Here is a 19214-nt window from a genome sequence, read left to right as displayed (position 1 = left end):
CAGCATGTAAAGAAATGAGATTAATCAGTGTCTGAGTTGTATAAAATTAAAACAGAAAAATACAGAAAACAAGGAGTTACTAGATCCTGCATTAATCAGGTAAACATGTCTCTCAATATGTCATTCATCTCTTGTTTTTCAGGTACATTTGAATGTTCAAAAAGGATGAAGAGTCAAACCAATTTCATGGCCAATTCAGTCACTTGAATGCCAGCCTGCTGACGGCCACAATGAATCACAACAGGGGGGCTGAAGAAGCATACTGAGGAAAGAAGACAGGGATTCTTAAGTATGCTACGCAGGACTTGGTGGTTTCCACGACAACTACCTGTGGCACAAAGATGAAAGCTGCTGTATACAAAACTGAGGAGGTTTTAACTAATATATTTCTTGACGATAAAATATCCTTTGGTTCATTGCCTGGAATGGTGTTTTACAAATCCAGTAGGATCACTTGTACATAATGTAAGTAAACTTATATTTTGTGAAAAATGCCATATATGTAAAAGAAATGTTCTTTATTTGTGCAGAATGTTTTTTCATTGAATGAATATTCTGACATTGAACTTTGTTACCTCTGCCTAATGCCAGTAATGACATTTTTTAATGTTTATATTTCTGCTCCACAATTTTTGCAATTAAGTAGTGCAACTTGTTTATACATTGCTTTCTTTTAAACACTAAAAGAACTGACGTTGTACAGAATATATATTATTTTATTTGAAGGTCCCAGGGATAAAATAACAAAGGCTTTAAAAGCACCGATTTGTCGTAAATTGGTTGAAATAAGTGTTGTGGGTTTCAATAAAATGTATAGTGACAAAGATACAAAAGCTTTTCTTCCTAGTTACCCAACAAACTCAAATTACTAATTACGAGTTTAGTGATACATTGATACCAGAGCAACAAAACCACAACTGGTTAACCTTCCGTTTAAGAGGTATTTCCTATTTAAAGGAATACTCCACCCAAAAATGATAATCTGTTTTTGTCAGTTACTTACTGTACTTAATTTTTAATGATGGCTGAGAATGGGGCCCCACATTGAACAACAGCAAACAATATCAAAATGTCCATGAAAAAAATCTAAAATTACTCACTTGGCACAATTCACGTGTATAGTACCCAGTTGTATGCTTACAATTTTCCAGATACTTGCAGTTTGGCTAAAATATTGTTAAATATTCAATTTCTGGAAAATCGTTTTATGCATGGCAGTACAGTATGAATTTTTTTAAGCTGACCGTCCTAACCTTTTTTTGGTGATTATGTTTTAATGTTACTCTGCATACATGTAGATGGGTTTTTATGACTGCCACCATGATGAGACCACTATATAGACTCTGTACTGTTTAAATACTCCCCCTATCTGCCAAGTTAGTTAGGAAATACATGTATATTATGTATCAAGTTTATGGAAAGTATCCATATTTTTTATGTTAAAATGTTATGGAAACCATTCTTAAGACTTTATTCAAAATTAACTAATACTTTTTAGAAGACAGCTACTTACATTAAATATCAAAGAGAGGTAATAGAATACATTTAATAGTATTTAATATTTGGTATCTCTTGCCTTAAATGTACACTCAGGTTTCTCCTATGCCTTTCTTCAGTGTCCTCATGTGTGTCAACCTGTCTTGTCCATTGTTTCTTCTCTCAATCACATCCCATAAAGCCTGCTTTTCAGACTTGTAATTTCTAGATGGGTTGCTGACCCGCTTTTTGACTCCCACTAATGTTAGAAGGGCCCCCAGATGTCCGCTGTGGAAACATTGATCATGTATTTGCGAAATGTCCTGTGTTTGATGGTGCCTGTCAGCATTCTTACTACTCTTTTTCAGCATTCTTACACTTGCTTGGTGCTTCCTGTCTAGATTGCATTTCATTTAGCACCCAGAGTGCAACTGACCAATCAGACCAAAGCCATACTGACTAATCTGATTTCTTAGAGGAATGTGACACACACATACATTATTATCTATACTAATAAAAGGCAAAGCCCTCAGTGACTCACTCAATCACTCACTCACTCACTCATCACTAATTCTCCAATTTCCCATGTAGGTAGAAGGCTGAAATTTAGCAGGCTCATTCCTTACAGCTTACTTACAACAGTTAAGCAGGTTTCATTTAGAAATTCTATACATAACAGTCGACAACATCCGCCATGTTGAACTTTCTTATTTACGGCCCCATCTTCACGAAATTTGGTAGGCGCGCGGCGCTAACCGAAACTGATGTATGCTACTTATTTCGATGGTATGACGCCACTGTCGGCCGCCATATTGAACTTTCCAATGTCACTAATTCTCCAACTTCCCATGTAGGTAGAAGGCTGAAATTTGGCAGATTCATTCCTTACAGCTTACTTACAACAGTTAAGCAGGTTTCATTTCGAAATTCTACGCGTAATGGTCATAACGGTCGTCAATGTAAACCATGTTGAACTTTCTTATTTATGGCCCCATCTTCACGAAATTTGGTAGGCGGCTTCCCTGTGCTAACCGGAACCAATGTACATACTTATTTCGGTGGTATGATGCCAATGTCGGCCGCCATATTGAACTTTTCAACGGTCTTTGTTACTTATGGGCCCATGTTCAAGAAATTTGGTACGCGGGTTGCCAGTGCTAACTGAATCCTACTTACGTACTGTGAACTTGAACCCGGACACAGGCAGACAGACATCATTGTTTTGACCACACACTCGTTTTATTTACAATATTTACAGATTGTCCCGCGCTCAACTCCCCAGTGCCTCTTGCACCGTTTTATCAATTCCAGGCCTTACAATGCCTCTTTCAGTCCTCAGGCCTTACAATGCCTCTTTCTCTCTCTTTTCTGGCCGCCTCCAGTCCTCCCGCTAGCTCCGTTGTCTTCCATCCGACTTCCGCTCCAGACTGAAGGGAGGCGGCCCCTTATATAGTGCTCCCGGATGAGCACCAGGTTTTTCCGGCATCCACTCCTTGGCCACGCCCAGCGTGCAGAAGTGCGCTGTCCTCCCGGCAGCTCTCCGGTCGCCACAATAAGTCTTCCCCCCAGCACTTCCTGGTGTGGCGGAAGTGCTGGGCTCCAGGGTTCCTCAGGCTCCAGGGCGCCGCCTGGCGGTGGCCACGGGCCCCTACAGGATTGGGCTTCTAAGCCCTGCACCCGAGGCCCCCCACATAACCAGGACGGACGCCCCCTCGCGGTCTGGAGGAGGCAAAAGCCCTCCTCTGGTCCTCCTGGGCGTCCCGGCCGGGCTCCAGCCCCGGCCGGGGACCACAGTACATATATACGTCCATAGCCTGCAGCTTGGTTACCGTGTCAGGTGGCTTTGGGTCCCCCATCTTGCTTCGCCACGGGATTCACGTATCCCTACTGATAACTACAGCCTTTTTATTTAATCCACGGCTTCTCCGCTGTTTTATTACGATTATAGTTATTGTTCAGGTACCCATCTCCTTTATCATTCCAACCGTACCCCCATTAACATGTCTATCGAGGTGATCACCATTGATCAAAGAACTGTCACTGAGTGGTTTCCATGCCCAGAGATGGCACCTACCTTTTCCATTCTCTTTGTTACATATTGCATGGCCATATCAGGCTCACTCTTCATATCCGGAGGAACATTGTGTCTTATGTATTGAATGACTGGGACAGGTTCAAGGTGTGGACTGATGATGGTACAGGAGATAATTATACTACACAGGAGCGCTATAAGAGTGAAATGCTTAAGCCCTTCACCTATGGTTCTGCATGTGAGTTGATGGCTGCCGCTGAATTGTTCGGTTGTCGCTTTCAAGTGTACCGAAATGGCCAAATATTTTACACCTTTCGACAACTGCCAGTGCCTCTTAATCATCTTAGACTTCCAGGTGACGATTTCAGTAGTGGACACTTTGATGTTTATGAATGTTTAAACTCTCAAAAGCTGGATGTGAAGTTATCGATGAAACCGGTTGTATGCTTACAACACTTGACAGATGCCGAATGTCACTTCAACACAAGTCCTACAAATACTGTCATAATTGAAACAAACCATGAAACTCAAACCGATTATGAGAGCAGCAATTCAAGCTGTGAGATTTGAAACAAGATTACTGTTCACATGGCCAACTGTACGTTGCATGCTGAAGAGTAAGCTCAGTGCACAGCTTGGTCATATTACAACCGGAGGGCTGAACTCACAATGTGGTATACAAAGAGATCCTTAACAAATAATTATTGGTATATTTTCCCTCAGTTTAAAAAGGTTTAATTTTCTTCTTAATAAAACTTTTAAGGCAGTACTTCGCCGCTGCGAAGCACGGGTATTTTGCTAGTTTTATTATATAGATAGTGGCTTCCAGTAAGAAGTAACATGTAATTACCTCTAATTTGTCCTTACAAAAATGGAAGAAAATGAGTGAGTCGTGGAGTCTATCTGACAGTGGTATTTTGTTTATTTTTTAATTTTAAGTCAAATGATCTTTCGTTTATCAAATTGGTTAATTACCCACATATTGTAAACGGTGAGAACAAATTTCTGATACATTAATTTCTTTAGAAGTTTATTAAATCAAAGATGTTAAGTTGGTAAAAAATATTTTTGTAAAAATATTGCAATTGTCATTGTATATGATTTGTATTTTAATTACTACAAGGCATTAAACTGGGAAAGGGAGTTTTTTCATTGATGCACAAAGTGTCCCGTCAGCATGCTCTCTTTAATTTTTGAAATATGTCATTTGCTCATCTATATGCTAAGGTGAGCAGCACGTCACAGCTGGATTAGTCTGCTTTTATCGAAGATCCCACATGCATCGAGCCATATATAGTGAAAATATCATTGATAGCTGAGATTCACAGCATTCCAGTGATGTATGGTTGTTCATGATTGGTCATTCATATTATACGTCACACCTGTGCGTTAAAGGCAGGAAATTAATTGCTTGAGCGACAGCTCATCTTTACACACCATTATGAATAAAGCTTCTTTCAGATTCTGATCACAGTTTTGAATCCATTTAGAACAACACGTGCTGAAAAACTCGATGCTACCCTTGATTTGTGAGTATTCCTTAGCATAACTTTGAAACATTACAGTGTGAAGGTTTACAGTTCAGGCATTATGGGTACAATTACCATAACCATTTGTTGTCTGCTCCATGTTCTCCATTTGTTAGATTTCTGAGCAGTGCTTTTTCAGTTTTAACTTAGAGTACCAGTGAGTACTGTTATATTGTACTTTGCGATTGAGTTTAACTGTTGCTCCTGCTGCTGCGTCATAAGCACAAGTGGTAAAAAAAAAAAAAAAGTATTTTCAGCTTGTGACTTGTTCACGGGTTAAATCCAACTCCTGCCTTATACCAAACGGATCAACAAATGCAGCATGATATTTTTTTATCTTGTTTCTAATTGCATTTTAAGTGACAGAGAATTACTGGATTAGGTGCGCGTGACAAACAGAAACTGGTATGAAAATGTATGTATGTACTTATTCCAAACATGAATTACAAGAAAAATAACAATAACAAGAAAAATAAACACATAAAAATGCACTAATTCTGTGGGGCAACTGCAACAAAAGGCAGAAGAAGATGAGTGAATTGTATAAAAATTCTATAAAATCTGAAATCTAGTGTACAAAATGTAAAACTTTCTCTGTGTTTAGTAAGCAATTATTCATACATGCAGTAGAGTCTTGCTTATCCTACCTTCGCTTATCCAACATTCCGTATTATCCAACATCCCAACCGCAAAAAAAAAAAACAAAAAAAAAATATGCATCAATCAGCAACAAGAACTGCAAGTTGCAAGCATGAGCGTAGTCTATTTTTTGTTGCTCCCGACTCTGCCGCAGCTAATTACAGTGGAACCTCGGTTTGCGAGCATAATTCGTTCTGGAAATGTGCTTGCAGTCCAAAGCACTCGTACAGTATATCAATGCGAATTTCCCCATAAGAAATAATGCAAAGTCAGATGATTCATTCCACAACCCAAAACTATTCATATAAAAATGATTAATACAAAATATAAAGTAAAAATACATAAAGCAAATTAACCTCCACTTTACCTTTGAAAAGAATCATGGTTGGTGTGAGTGAGTTTCTAAACTCTTGTGGGATTCCACCCAACGGGACAACACACCAAAGAGCGTCCCACAGCAATCGCAGTCTTCCAGCGCTGTAGCAGTTCAATGTAAAAGCCAATCCAAAAAGATCGCGGACATGCTATAAGCGCCTGCCGTTGATGGGTGATACAAGGAACAAGGGACATTATAAAAGCGCTGGGCTCAATATTACTTTCCCCCTGACCCTGCCTGACTGCTGTGTCTGTGTATAGGAGAATGAAAGATCCTGCTACATTAAATAACCTCGCTGTTGCTGTTTCAAGCTTAATAAAGCTGGTGTTGCTAAAAGTACTGAGACTTAGCTTCGAGTTTTCGGGTGCAAGACGGGGACTCGCACTTCACAGCACAAACACACACTCAGTCACAATGCTGTAGTAAACAGTATACACTCGTACGGATGTTGACTATATTAGTGACGGAGTTAAGGCTAGAAACTGCAATTAATTACATTGAGCAACAAGAAGAAGCTACAGGAATCAACATAATGATGCCGCAAAGATGGAAAAACTTCACAGCGAAGAAACGGCACTCATCAGGAAAGCAGACTACGATCAAAAATGTCTTTAAATCATCACAGGACTGAACTTTTTAAGTACAGTACATACTGCATTTAACGTCAGACAATTCTGTAACTAAGTTCATTTTTTCAGTTAATTTATTCTGTTGTTTTGTTGTAAAACATGATTTTTAGGTTCGTAATGTGTAAAATTATTACATAGTTTGATGTTTAATAGGTTTTTTCTTAACACCTGCCATTATCTAACATTTTCGCTTATCCGACGTTCGGCCGGCCCGTTTATGTTGGATAAGCGAGACTCTACTGTAGTTACAAACTGTTTTCTTGTTGCCTCGTCTTCTTCTTCTTTCGGTTGCTCCTGTTAGGGGTCGCCACAGTGGATCATCTTCTTCCATGTCTTTCTGTCCTCTGCATCTTGTTCTGTTACACCCATCACCTGCATGTCCTCTCTCACCACATCCATAAACCTTCTCTTGAGCCTTCTTCTTTTTCTCTTGCCTGGCGGCTCTATCCTATATACTCAACATCTCTCCTCTGCACATGTCCAAACTAACAAAATCTTGCCTCTCTGGCTTTGTCTCCCAACCTTTCTAATCCTGTCCATCCTTGTCACCCCCAAGGCAAATCTTAGCATCTTTAACTCTGCCACCTCCAGCTCTGTCTCCTGCTTTCTGGTCAGTGCTACCGTCTCCAACCCATATAACATAGCTGGTCTCACTACTGTCCTGTAGACCTTCCCTTTCACTCTTGCTGATATCCGTCTGTCACAAATCACTCCTGACACTCTTTTCCACCCATTACCCCCTGCCTGCACTCTCTTTTTCACCTCTCTTCTACAATCCTCATTACTCTGTACTGTTGATCCCAAATATTTAAACTCATCCACCTTCACCAACTCTATTCCTTACATCCTCACCATTCCACTGATCTCCCTCTCATTTACACACATGTATTCTGTCTTGTTCCCACTGACCTTCATTCCTTTCCTCTCTAGAGCATATTTCCACCTCTCCAGGGTCTTCTCAACCTGCTTACTACTATCGCTACAGATCACAATGTCATCAGCAAACTGCATAGTCCACTGGGACTCCTGTCTAATCTCGTCTATCAACCTGTCCATCACCATTACAAATAAGAAAGGGCTCAGAGCCAATCGCTGATGTAATCCCACCTCCACCTTGAATGCATCCGTCGCTGCTACCGCAGACCTCACCACAGTCACACTTCCCTCGCACATATCCTGTACAACTCTTACATACTTCTCTGCCACTCCCTACTTCCTCATACAACACCACAGCTCCTCTCAAGGCACCATGTCATATGCTTTTTCCAGGTCCACAAAGATGCAACGCAACTCCTTCTGGCCTTTTCTATAATTCTCCTTTAACATCCTCAGAGCAAACATTGCATCTGTGGTGCTCTTTCTTGGGATGAAACCATACTGCTGCTCACTAATCATCACTTCACTTCCTAGCCTAGCTTCCACTACTCTTTCCCATAACTTCATGCTGTGGCTCATCAATTTTATCCCCCTGTAGTTACTGCAGTCCTGCACATCCCCCTTATTCTTAAATATTGGCACCAGTACACTTCTACTCCACTCCTCAGGCATCCTGTCACTTTCCAAGATTCCATTAAACATTCTGGTTAAAAACTCCACTGCTATCTCTCCTAAACACCTCCATGCTTCCACAGGTTTGTCATCTGGACCAACAGCTTTTCCATTCTTCATCCTCTCCATAGCTGTCCTTACTTTCTCCTTTGATAATCAGGTGCACTTCCTGATTCACTATCTTCACATCATCCAACCTCTTCTCTCTCTCGATCTCTTCATTCATACACCTTTCAAAGTACTCTTTCCATCTGTTCAACAAACTCTCCTTTCTTGTGAGTACATTTCCATATTTATCCTATATTACCCTAACCTGCTGCACATCTTTACCAGCTCGGTTTCTCTGTCTAGCCAATCAGTAGAGGTCCTTTTCTCCCTCTTTAGTGTTCAACCTCTCATACAACTCATCATACGCTTTTTCTTTAGCCTTTGCCACCTCTCTCTTCACCTTGCGCCTTATCTCCTTGTACTCTTGTCTACTTTCTGCATCTCTCTGACTATCCCATTTCTTCTTCGCCATCCTCTTCCTCTGTATACTCTCCTGTATTTCCTCTTTCTACCACCAGGTTTCCTTTTCCTCTATCCTCTGTCCAGATGTCATTCCAAGCACCCTTCTTGCTGTCACTCTTACTACATCTGCTGTAGTTTACCAACTGTTTGGTAACTATTCACTGCCACCCAGTGCCTGTCTCACCTTCTCCCTAAATTCAACCTTGCAGTCTTCCTTTTTCAACTTCCACCATTTGATCCTTGGCTCTGCCCTCACTCTCTTCCTCTTCTTGATCTCCAACGTCATCCTACAGACCACCATCCTATGCTGCTTAACTACACTTTCCCCTGCCACTACTTTGCGGTCTTCAGTCTCTTCAAATTGACTCTTCTGCATAGTATGTAATCTACCTGTGTGCATTTTCTTGCACACTTGTATGCACCCTATGTTCCTCCCTCTTCTTAAAATACGTATTCATCACAGCCATGTCCATCTGTGACGATGCGGGTTCGTTGCATGCTCCCATCTTCTGTCTGGGAGCCCTTGAACGCGTCACCGTCGGTAATGTTACCGATGAGCTTAGCAGTGAGGCAACAACATAGCAAGGGGATGGTGCAAAAGTGTCAAGTGCTTTTATTAAAACAAGAATAAGGTGTTCAAAAGCAAGTGCTGTTCATTCAGAAAGTCTTCAAATAAATAATCCATAAAAACAGTTGTAAAAAGGGGAGGTTAAAATCCATTAGAAAAATCTTCTAAAAACAATGAGGTTAAAACAATGCAGGAAACAATCCTTAACACTAAGCCTGGCGCTTCTTTTACCCTGGCAGCTCTCCTGCTTCTCCCGTCTGGGCCCCGCAACAGAATTGTCGCCCTCTCAGCAGCTGACCTTTTCTGCTCTCGACTGGTCTGGAGGCTTCCTGATCCCTGGCTTCGGTCGCGCACTCATCTCAGACCGAGACTTGGTTTCCTTGACGACCAGGACGCTTACATCAAGAACTTCACCCACCAAGCCTCCCGACTCCCACTGCCTTCACGGCCTTACTCCAGCTCCTTAATCGCTCAGCTGGAGCAACTACTTCCTTCAGCCCCACCAAGTATTGGCCAGACACTCTCCTCGTAGGCTCACCTCCCAGCTGCCTATCTCGTGGAAATGGCCCGGACACAGACAGGCAGACATGTTGAAAGTCACCACCACACGTTTATTTTACAAACTATTTACAAGAATCAGTGCACACAACCCCTTCAGTCCCCAAAGTCCTGGCCAAACAACACCTTGCCTTTCTTCGGGCCACCTCCACTCTCACTCCTTCTGCCTTGTCCTGCTTCCACCCGACTCCAGCCTCGAATGAAGGGAGGCGGCCCCTTTTATACACACCCGGATGTGCTTCTGGTGCTCCCCGGCAATCACCCGCCGACACGCCCCAGTGTGGTGGAAGTGCCGGTTGTACTCCTGGAAGCTCCCTGGGTGTCCCTTCTTCTCTTCCCCCAGCACTTCCTGGTGTGGCGGAAGTGCTGAGGTCCAGGGTTCCCAAGGCATCGGGGCGCCCCCGGCGGTGACCACAGGCCCCTACAGGGTTGGGCTTCCAAGCCCTCTACCCGTGGCCCACAAAGCGACCAGGGTGGCGGACCCACGTGATCCAGGGCGGGCATAGACCCTCTTCCGGTCCTTTAGGGCGTCCCGGCTGGGTCGTCACCCCAGGCATCCCTGACAATATATATATATATATATATATATATATATATAGTGTCAAACAGTATAACTTTGCAATGCAACTTTGCAAATCCAATTTTTTGGATAAAAATCGCTAAAGGGCTATTTTTTGCATTTTACTTAGTTGATATTGGTGTAATTACATAAATACTTTCTTTTAAAGTCTGAAGTGTTGTAGTCACTACTCTATAGCCATTTACAGATTCTTTATTACATAAGCAGAATAACAGCCATTTACTTTTGGGTACATAATTTAGGCTTAGTAATGCCAAAAACTCCTTAGGGTATAAGGGGTTAATTATAGCAGTACATCAAATCTCTAACTTTTCATTTTTCACATGTGCCATTTTAAAGATATTTGCATGAAATGCCCCCCACATAGCTTCCATGAAAGTGTATATACTGAATCTCAGAAAAACAGACATTCGGAGAAGCAATTACCATTGATTTATAACATGAGGCTATGTGACATAATATGGTTCCACAATCTGCAAAGTTGGACAACTGGTAGCAGACAAAGCTGTGAATGTAAATACTGTTGAATATAAATCAAAGAGACTTGTAGTATCTGGAGTACAATGTTCATTTCTGGTCACACCAGTCAGCAATGTCTATGGATAAGAGAGTTTAAGACATAGTTATTGATACCAGTTTGTAGAACATCCTTCAGTCCAAAAAAAGCAGTCTTTTTAGTTGAATTAAGATACACTGGTGAAGGGCTGGTTGGGTGGATAAAACCAAATACATTTATAACATTTTATCAGTTTGGTAAACAACTGTATTCATTTACCTAAACTGCTCTTTTTGTATATTTATTTTTTATTTTATTAGTTACTGAACAGTTTGTATGGACCATTATAAGAAGCATGTTTCATTTGGATAGTTGTAAATTGAGAATAGTGAGTTGGCATATAAGTGCTGTAGTTGTTTCAGTATGAGTGTGAGAAACACATAAAAACTCCTGGTCAATTCAGAGCTTAATGCACTAAATAACTGTTTTTATAAGCAAAAGAAAGAAGAGTGAAGTGTTATTTATACCACAGCAACAACAATACAACAAAGTACTGAAATAGAGCAGTTAATCTTTATTTTGGGCAGAACACTAAACTGTTCTTACTGAGTGAATTCCTAAACAGACTGTAGTGCCAGTAATCATTCTTAAGTTCCACTGTGACCAGTAAATTGATTTGTAAATCATTGTAACTTCACAGGATGACTGTTCATTGTATTTTTGGATTTTAAGTAAATGATTAGTTACTTTATTACTGTATATCACTGAGGCTACAAATTTTATTTTGTCAGATTAGGCCCTAATTGACATCAGTCACTATGACCTTGTAGCTAAGACACTGTACATTGCACCATACATTTTCCAGTTACATCTCCTTCCCTGACTGACAATGGATTCATACCTGCTTGTGTGATAACTATATAATATATGTAAGGAGTCATACTATAGCTAAGCCTATAGCATAGTATGGCAGTGACTTACATAAGCACTGGCTGCTGGCTATATAGCAGGCACTGATACTGGACAGGTATATTTTTGTGGAACAAAACATGCACTTTGTGGAGCTAGCTTTTGGCAAGTGCCCTTCTCACTGAAGAAGTTAGACCTTATTGAACTTCTTCCATGCCTTACAGCACTGGGTAGAATCAAACTAAAAATTCATAGGGTGCCTTCCATGCCCCTGGCAGTTGCTTATTTTATTTGGAGTTGTAGAGGGCTGGTACCTACCTTGGCTGCAAATGGCACAAGTAATAAAAATAAAAAGTTTAAAACTCGTTGGCTATCTCTGTACCTGTGGTTTAGTCTAAAACTAACCAGTAAGCACTATATGTGTATTTAATTAGTTGAGTATTTGAAACCAAAGTAATATTTATTAGTTCAAAAACTAAAATGTGATGAACATAATGAGATGATGTATATTGGATCAAGATTCCTTATTTTCAACATTTTTAGAAAGCAACATACAGTATTTAATGTTGACATGTGTTTGCAAAACCTGGGTGTTATATTTGAGTCTAAAATATGGCTCCAAGCTCATATAAACATGGCTTGAAAATCTGCTTTTCTCTTACAATTGAATAGACTACATATAGACCACTGTAATTCCTTTTATAAATGTCTTTGTAAGCATCTGTGACACAATCTTAAAATGGTTTAAAATTCAACAGGTTGCTTATTAAACACAGACAATTTCAAGAGTCTACTCATTTGTTATGATTACCTTTCAATAAATAAAGAAGCCAGTTTTAAAGAGTTTGTATAAATGAAAGCATTATAAATAACATAGTTTTTTCACAAATTCATGTGACACTGCTGTAGTATTATTTTATTTTTTAGTATTAATTTTAAGTCATATTTTGTTCAGTTACTGAATGGAAAATGTCAGTAACTATACATAAATGGATACATTTATATTGCTCAAATCATTTTTCATAAACCAATGCTAAAATCCTCCCCTGGGGCCTCATGTATAAACGGTGCGTACGCACAGAAATGTTGCGTAAGAACTTTTCCACGTTCAAATCGCGATGTATAAAACCTACACTTGGCGTAAAGCCACGCACTTTTCCACGGTACCTCATGCCTTATCGTACGCAAGTTCTCCGCTCGGTTTTGCAAACTGGCGGCACCCAGCGTCAAAGCAATGGTACTGTTCTTGTGTGATTACTCATTATTTTCATGACGCGGCTTTATAAATACACAGAAACTAACCGCATATTGTTTATTAGTGTAATGCATCTGATTGTAATTACCTCGTAACAATATAATGGTCCAGGGAACAGCCATAGTATTCCAAATACCATAACTGCTCTCACTTCTCCTTCTTCTTCTTCTTCTTCTTCTTCTTTCAGCTCCTCCCGTTAGGAGTTGCCACAGCGGATCATCTTTTTCCATATTACTCTCACTGCATGACTCGGAGTATTTATATCACTGTATCTGAGTGTGAATCACAGCAGCAGCTGATCGGAAAGAGAATTATCGGTATACAGCTTTAAGGACACGCTGTCTCAGCCACTGCAAAACGTTTTAAAGCCTTTCCTGTACGGACCTCGCGGTTCAGAAACAGTTTAATCCCAAGAACTTTAAATGCACTCAATCAATTGCTCCTTGTAGAACGGTTTGTACTTATAAGTACAATCACCCCACTGTAAACTTGCACTACAGTTATAATATCTCACAACCTGGGCCACTTTATAAAGCGCGTATTTACATATGATGACGATATCATTTTAAGGTGAAATGCAGCAAAATATGTTTGTTAAATTATACACATAAAACTTTAACTTCATTTAAATAATCTATATTCTTCACTGGGAGTGTCGATGGATGGAATAATTAAACATGTACTACGAAGATATTTCAATGTTCTTTAAACGTTTTGAAGAATCGGCTAAGCTTACAGATGGCTTAACGTCTATTACAGAGCTGATTGTATGGCGATCGGTTACTTGGGGAAAGAAAAGCAAGGACTCTTGGGCGCCACTAATATATATTGAATATAAAACAGAAAGAGAAAATAACAACACAGCTAAAAGCAGCGACAAATTTCGACAAAAGATAAATGCTTGTCATGAGCACGAGGCTCATGAAACACATGTTTAATAACGTGCTTTAGCTCCTATCATCATGAAAATGACATCACTTATACATCTCAGTATTTTAGTTATTCAGAGAGCTGTAATATCACAAATGTAATGGACTCTGTGTCCAGTTGGAGGAAGAGAGCCAGTTTAAGAAGCAAGTAGTGATTCACACACATAGATCACATACAGTAGAAGATCAAATACAAAACAAAGCATTTAACGTGCTACTTTAATTACGATGTGATTTGAGAAACTGGTTAATTAAACGATTTTAAGATGAAGTTTATAATGTTCTACTAAATGACAAAATAAACTACGTGATTAAAGTGGAAATGTCGAGATTGAAGTTGACATTTCGTGCTTTTTCCCCACCGTGTGCCTTTTTTCTCTGTACCCTAATAACTTTCATATGACACTCAGACAGTGGGCTACAACTCTTCTTTTCACGGCAACTTTGATATGTGACTTCTTTTTTATTTCCGGCACTGTGCGATTTTGTGAATGTGAGCTTTCAAGTTTCTCCAACACGCTATGTCACTCGATCAACTTCCTTTTGTTGATTATACCACGGTTTATTTGAACAAATAGTATGTTTTTCCTTTGCCTCCACTTGGTATTCGCTGAAATTCTTATATTTTCCCCGTGCTTTTCCCATTGTCTTTTCACAGAAGGCTGTGCTTAAGGGCGATTTATATTGATTTGCATATTCAAATAGGCGTAATTCTGGGAGGATTTGGGGCGTTACATAATGCGCGTGCACAAGCGTTAGTTTTCACGCTGATCGGGATTTATGTAACGGAAGAACGTGGAAGTTGGAGTACGCACAGATTCCTGCATCTGGATTTTTCTGTGCGTAAACACATTTCGGCTTTTGTGCTTACGCCATGTTATAGTGCGAGTTCTACGCACGGCGTTATACATGAGGCCCCAGGTCTCTAAAATCTTCCCAGTGTGCTTTATTTATTTATTAGTATAATAAAGTTGTTATCTCTCCTTATTTTTATTGGAATTATTTTTGGGAAGGAAAATATTTAAACTGATTGTTACACCTTATTAACAGTTTTTGTGAGGATAAATAGTGCAGTTTGCAAATTGTCATATATATAGAAAGAGGTAGGATCAGTGTGATCAGCCAACTCCAGTGGAATGCTTACCACACCCATACAGATGATACCTACAGATTACTGTTTTGACTAATCATTTTTAACTGAGTATGCTGAATATTAAAGTTTTACTTTGCTTTACTAAAATAAAGCCACACTAAAACAATTTTTTATTGATAACTGACATAAAATAGTGCTGCCTATTTTAGCTATGTTTAATTAGACAAGTAGAAGGACAAAACAAATGGTAATAGCAATGTCTTGTTAATGCACCAATAATACAGGGAATTTTAGTTTGCCTTTATGTATAGAGAAACCATAAGCTCCATCTCTAACCCTTGGTTGGCTACTTCTTTGATGTAGCTAGTTACTTAAAATCGGGTAGTATTAACTATAGGAAGGTGGTATATAAAGAAAAGGTTGTTTAGACATTAAGGGCTGACTTCAGTATTTTTAAAATGTTGCGGCATACATTGGCATGTTGTTAAATGATATTTATAATGTTTTAATTCAATCTGCTTATAGTGGAAGTCAATGGGGTACCTGTAGAAACTTAAAACAAATGCCTTAAACTTACCAAATGCATCCTATTTAACAATAGCATTCTGTAGCACAGTAAGCAATAGTAGCTCAAAGTGCATTGCAAGTTGTTAAAGTACATGTGAGGAAAAAAAATAAAAATAAATAAGAATAATAATGATAAATAGTATACATAAGCAATGCACACTTACATAAAATAGATATACTGTACTCTGATAAAAAAAAATTAAGGGAATACTTAATCATCACAGTTTAGCACCAAGTCAATGAAGTTTCAGGGATATCAATCTGTCCAGTAAGGAAGCATGTGCTTTGGTACAAATGAAAATGACAAGTGCACAGTAGAGGCAACAGCAAGATAACCCCCAAAAATGAAATGGCTTTGCAGATGGTGGCCACAGACAATTGCTCTTTCCTTATCCATCCTGACTGATTCTTCTCTAGCTTTGCATTTTACTAGTTTCCTTGTCACTACAAGTAGCATGAGGCAGTACCTGAAGCCGATTCAGATTGCACAGGTAGTCCAGCTCCTCTAGGATGTCATATCCATATCTGTAGTTGCAAGAAGCTTTGGTGTGTCTCCCAGCACAGTCTCAAGAGCATGGTGGAAATACCAGGAGATGGGTCAGGCATTACATGTGGAGAGCTGAACAGGGCTATAGAAAGGCATCAACCCAGCAGCAGGACCAGTATCTGCTCCTTTGTGCAAGGATGAACAGGAGGAGCATTGCCGGAGCTCTATAAAATTATCTCCAGCTGGCTACTGGTGTACAACAGATACAGACTCCATGAGGGTGACAAGAGGGCCTGATGTCCTCTCGTGGGACCTGTGCTCGTAGTCCATCACCATGCAGTTTGATTGGCATTTGCCAGACAATACACAATTGGCAGCTCTGCCATTGGCACCCAGTTCTCTTCATACATGAGAGCAGGTTCACACTGAGCACATGTGATAGACTTGAAAGAGTCTGGAGACATTGTGGTGAATGTTACGCAGCCTGCAACATCATTCAGCATAACCACTTTTGTGGTGGGTCAGTGATGGTATGTGGGGACATTTCCCTGGAGGATTGCACAGACCCTGACTGTTGTTAGGTACCAGGATTAAATCCTCAGAGCCACTATCAGACCTTAACTGGTGCAGTGGGCCCTGGGTTCCTCCTGGTGCAGGACAATTTCAGCCTCATGTGGCTAGAGTATGTAGCCAGTTCCTGGATAATGAAGGCATTAATGCCATTGACTTGCCTGCACGTTCCTCAAACCTGAATCCAATAGAGACCCTCTGGGATGTTATGTATCGGTGCATCTGACACTACCAAATAGTGCCACAAACTGTCCAGGAGTTCACTGATGCCCTGATCTAGGTCTGGGAGGAGATTCCCAGGACACCATCTGCTGTCTCATCAGGAGCATGCTCAGACGTTGTCAGGAGTGTATACAAGGTCATGGTGCAATGCACAGTACTGAGTCACATTATGAGTTACTGTGATTTCAATTTTGGACTATGATTTTTGGTGTAATGTTGAATCCAGCCCTTAACAGGTTGGTGATTTTGGTTTCCATTGACCATTGTTACATTATTTTGTTCTCAACGAATTACATAGTATTATTCAGTAAAGATTTTCCACTTGAATATTTCATTCATCATTCATTAATTGAGATCTGATGTGAGATTCAAGTATTCCCTTACATTTTTTAGGCAGTGTTAATTAAGAGAAGTATAGTCCTCAAATATAAAATTGGTTCTTGAAGTATTTAAATGACAGGTCAATGAGAAAGTCATTTGGCCAGGGTGGGCAGAAAAAATAAAAAACTAGTCAACCTACAGAAAAAAAAATCTGTGGGGGTTCCATGCCAAAAAGTGCCCTACCCCAACTAAGCATTCTACCTAAATACATTTTCTTTCTTTCTTTCTTTTTAAAGGCCTCTTCTTAGATGATTCAATGTACTGGGTCTTGTGGCAGGTTGTTGTATTAGCTTTCATTCACAGACAGCTGTGCAGAACTTTAATCAGGTGGTGGTAGTGGTACAGAAGCTTCTGGTTTCATAATTGTTGACTGCTGTGTCTCCAAAATATGTTTGTGGTAACAAAGCAAAGCTGAAAATAATTAACTTTGCCATAGATTCTTGGCATTATCTTCCCTGAGGAAAGGATATGTGTTCTTTTTTTACTGTTTACAGTGGCTGGTGTTATGTAGTTTTTATGTAACCAAAAGCCAGTGTAAAGGAAACTGCAGTGCTAATTGGAAGTGGTAGAATAGAATGCTGCAAAATAAAGCATATGTACATAACCTGTTTAGCATGGCACTGCTTTTCAACTGAAATTGTTTAAAAGTGCATATATTCAGAAAATTAAAATAAAATGAAAAAATTAGGCGTCTGTAATTTCATTAACTTCGCAAGGTGGGAGGGGGGTGTGTACAAAGGGTAGGGACGCAACCAGTGGGAGCGTATGAGTTGCACTTAGTGGGAATTCCACGGTTTGCAGCCCGAAAGGGGCTCAACGGCTTACCCACGCCTCTCTGCGCCGGTTAGACACACACTCAATGTCATGCATAATTATTTATTGAATGCTAAACACTTCTGGAAAGACACGGTTGTCTAAAATGGGTTGGTGTGAGAATACAACAGTAAGTAAATGAAAAGATGGAACTCTGGAGAGAGCAAAATACAACACAATAGTGAACCCGCAGCATAACAAATGCCGCATAATTATTTAGTGATGGTTGAACACTTCTGGAAAGACACAGTTGTCTAAAAAGGGAGGGTTTGAGGATACAACAGAAAGTAAATGAAAAGATGGAACTCTGGAGAGAGCAACATATAATTGTCCGTGAGTGAAGAAGACGCATGTTTGTCGCGGATGCGAAGTTGCTGTATGTAGCGTGTAAAACAGTTTGGTATGGTGCACGCGGTCATGCGTCGTAACCGAAAACTCGGTTTTTAAAGACTGCTTACTTCATTGTGTTTTAACCTCGACCATGGTGGTAGCGAGGTGGGTGTGTACAAAGTGCAGGACCATCTTAAGAAGACGCATGTGTGTCGCGGATGCGAATTGCTGTATGTAGCATGTAAAACAGTTTGCTATGGTGCACGCGGTAGTGCGTCGAAACCGAAAACTCGTTTTTTAAAGACTGCTCACTTCATTGTGTTTTAACCTCAGTTGTAGAGGAATGTTTTAAGGATCCCATGGGATACCCCTCGCAAACTGTTTTACACGCTGCATATGGCGCGGAAAGGGAGGAGAGGAGAAGGACGTCCATTCCGCTCCCTCCGTCATGCTAGTCTGCTGATTTCTCATTCAGTATGCACTGCCTGGTCATGGGCCCACCTCCAACTTGTCACTCGAGTCTTTGTTGTCTTTGCACAGTCCAGACGCACCTGTGACTCACGTAGTCTTTTCATTGCTCTGTGCGGTTTTGGCTGCCTTTCTACGATATATAATTCACCAAGACACCCGACCACGATAGTAGCGAGGTGGGAGGGGGGTGTGTATAAAAGGTAGGGACGTAATGAGTGGGAGCGTATGAGTCGCACTTAGTGGGAA

At 40.3% G+C, this 19214-nt stretch overlaps 1 long non-coding RNA gene across 1 annotated transcript in view; it reads left to right on the top strand.

Annotated features, from left to right (window-relative positions):
- Positions 1-19214, top strand: part of LOC120534090 — a 234278-nt gene that overhangs the window by 73173 nt on the left and 141891 nt on the right. The window contains exon 2 of the long non-coding RNA XR_005634681.1: positions 143-465. This is a non-coding gene — a long non-coding RNA (uncharacterized LOC120534090). The remainder of the gene's footprint in view (positions 1-142; positions 466-19214) is intronic.

Source organism: Polypterus senegalus, chromosome 8 (genome assembly GCF_016835505.1).
Source record: "Polypterus senegalus isolate Bchr_013 chromosome 8, ASM1683550v1, whole genome shotgun sequence".
Lineage (NCBI taxonomy): Eukaryota > Metazoa > Chordata > Cladistia > Polypteriformes > Polypteridae > Polypterus > Polypterus senegalus.
The sequence above is the reverse complement of the archived record's forward strand: the minus strand, read 5'-3'. Positions and strand labels throughout refer to the sequence as shown.